This window comes from Miniopterus schreibersii, assembly GCF_964146895.1.
Source record: "Miniopterus schreibersii genome assembly, chromosome: 3".
NCBI classification, from domain to species: Eukaryota; Metazoa; Chordata; class Mammalia; order Chiroptera; family Miniopteridae; genus Miniopterus; species Miniopterus schreibersii.
The window spans coordinates 72,514,371-72,517,351 of record NC_138103.1 but is presented as its reverse complement, the minus strand read 5'-3'; the positions used below and the strand labels follow the sequence as shown (position 1 = coordinate 72,517,351).

The 2,981-nt window shown below is 46.1% G+C and overlaps 1 pseudogene across 1 annotated transcript; it reads left to right on the top strand.

Annotated features, from left to right (window-relative positions):
* Nucleotides 1-1,089: 1,089 nt before the first annotated feature.
* On the top strand, nucleotides 1,090-2,276 carry LOC308554931 (keratin, type I cytoskeletal 18 pseudogene; annotated as a pseudogene). The gene has a single exon. The product of its transcript is annotated as a keratin, type I cytoskeletal 18 pseudogene (transcript).
* Nucleotides 2,277-2,981: the final 705 nt, after the last annotated feature.

The following is a 2,981-nucleotide window of genomic DNA, read 5'->3' as shown; positions in this document are numbered from 1 at the left end:
GCACCATTACCAGGGTCCTATTTTTAGTAGTTTGTACTTGGTGGAATATTTCCCTCTTGTTTTGCATACTTAGTGAGTCCTTTATTTTCTGCAATGCATACACCTTGCCTTTATAATAGAAAGAGAGAGAAAAACAGAAGAAAGGGGGTAGTTTTTGTTTCAAAGGCGAAGAGGAAGACAAAGAAACAGGAAGTATTTCAAGATGAAATCAAAACTGCTTTTGTTTTTATTCGATAGAAGGTTGTGAATTATGAAAAAAAACCCAATGATTAAAAGTGAAAATGTTGGCATATATATGATGCAGAAAATCTGTTGGTACAGGCATTAAAGCAGTCACGGGGCAACACAGGATTTAATGGCATCTACACTCTGTCTCAGGCTGCTGGGTTCATGTTCCAGTTCTACAACTTTCTGGCAAGGTGATCTTGTGCAGGCAGGTTATCTATTAACTGGCACCATAATTTATTGTCCTGATAAGGATGCATGGAAGAAGGAGAGTGGGTCAGAGGCTTGGGAGAGGTTTACAGAGGCCGGGCCGGACTGCTTGGATCAGCTGTAGAAGTCAGATACTTGCTTCCAAAGGCAGCTGAGAACAGTGGGGAGCCCTGAGCCTCAGAGTGTCTCCAGTCAGAGTCACCCTCTGTTCCACTGATTCTCTACCTCAGAGGCTCTTGGTGAAGCAGGACCCTGTGCCCTGGGATACCAGACTCACTCAGAAACAGAATGGTCTTTATCAGTTTTCTTTCTTTTTAACTAATTCACAACTATTTTATTTTATATTATAGATTTATTTTTTTTAGTTTATCTTTACTCAATGTCAATGTTATTCATCTTTTATTTATTTAAACTGTTCCCTTTATATATAGTATATTGAAATCAATTTCATTCTTGGCTTTTAGGAGAGCCTTAAATTTTTTTCTACTTGCTCTTTTCAGTGATTTTTTTTTTTAACTCCCATTATCTCTCTCCCTTCATCTGTCGTGTTTTCCACAAAATTATTTTAATCTCTTAGAAATGTTTTACTGGTCTGGCCGCAGCCATCAGCTCAAAGGCAAGCCAGGGTGGCCCTTACAAGCACATCCAGTGGCTATGGAGGAAGAAGCAGTCCAACATAGTGAGCTTTCTTCTCAGGTTGCGCTGCTGGCAGTGCTGCCAGCTCTCTGGGCTCCACAGAGGGTCTGGGGCCTGGCTGCAGGGATGGCCTGGGGTGTGGCAGGCATAGGGGCATCCAGAGTGAAAAAGAGACTATGCAACGCCTGAATGACCGCCTAGCCTCCTACCTGGAGAGGATGAGGAGCCTGGAGGCTGCTAATCAGAGACTGGCGAGCAAAATCCGGGAACACCTGGAGAAGAAGGGACCCCAGGTCAGAGATGGGGCATTACTTCAAAACCACCCAGGACCTGAGGGCTCAGATGTTTGCAAGTTCTATGGACAATGCCTGCATTGTTCTAGAGATTGGCAGTGCCTGTCTTGCTGCTGATGACTTCAGAGTCAAGTATGAGATGAAGCTGGCCATGCGCCAGTCTGTGGAGAGTGACATCAGTGGGCTCTAAAAGGTCACTGATGACACCAATATCACTCTTCTGCAGCTGGAGACAGAGATGGAGGCTCTCAAGGAGGAGTTGATCTTCATGAAGAAGCAGCACAGGAGGAAGTAAATGGTCCACACAACCTGATTGCCAACTCAGGGTTGACTGTGGAGTTGGATGCCCCCAAATCTTAGGACTTCAGTAAGATCATGGGCCCGGTAGGATAAGCTGGCTCAGAAGAACTGAGAGGAGCTAAACAAGTACTGGGCCCAGCAGATTGAGGAGAGCACCACAGTGGTCACCTTGCAGACCACTGAGGTAGGAGCTGCTGAGATGATATTCATGGAGCTGAGACTTACTGTCTAGTCCTTGGAGACTGACCTGGACAGGATGAGGAATCTGAAGGCCAGCTTGGGGAACAGCTTGAGCGAGGTGGAAACACACTATGCCATGCAGATAGAGCAGCTCAACAGGATCCTGCTGCACCTGGAGTTAGAACTGGCCCAGGCCTGGGCAAGAGGGGCAGCACCAGGCCCAAGAGTATGAGGCCTGCTGAACATCAAGGTCGAGCTGGAGGCTAAGATCACCACCTACCACCACCTGCCAGAAGAAGGGGAGGACTTCCATCTTGGTGATGCCCTGAACAACAGCCACTCCATGCAATCCACCTGAAAGACCACCGCCTGTAGGATTGTGGACGGCAAAGCGGCATCTGAGGTCAAGACACCAAACTTCTGAGACATTAAGGCAGCAGAAGTGAGACACCCTTTAGGATGCAGGAGGCCAAGAGATAGTTCAGAGGTCATTGAACATAATTTTTTTTACTTCAGATCCTAGTTTTAAGTCTTGTGTTAGTCTTTTAAAATAAATTTTAAGCCTACTTTTTTATCTTTCTCCACTTCTTCTGCCTGATCCCATATTTTTTCTCCATTATTTGTCTTTATAATAGTCTTCAGGAAGCAAGTCCAGGGAGATGTGAAAAGTGGAGAGACTTCACCTTACAAAGAGGCAGGAGAGGCGTTCTCCTGTTTCCTCTTTCCTATGGCTCCTCCTGCACTTACCTCCTTGGGTCCTTCCCAGGATTCTCCAGCCCCAACAGAACCCTAGTCCATGAGTCTGGGGGAATCTGGAAATTAATTCCTTTCAGGGCCTTAAACTCATTATAGCACTTTTGATTTGCTAGGACAGTTTGTTGCCATCTTGCCCTTATTTGAGGAAACTAAAATCTTAAAATCCATGATTTCCGAAGTATGTAATCGGTGGTATTTGGGCACACTGTAGCAAATACATATCCAGAAGGCTGGGGCCTAGCCTAGGGGAATATGCCCAAAGAGGAGTCCACTAGTGTGTGCCCAGGCCTGGCCCTTTCGAGGTGTTGTTGTTGAGCTTCCCTGCAGACACTGATGGACACTGGCATCAGAGAGACTCTGTGTCTAGTTTCTGGGACCATG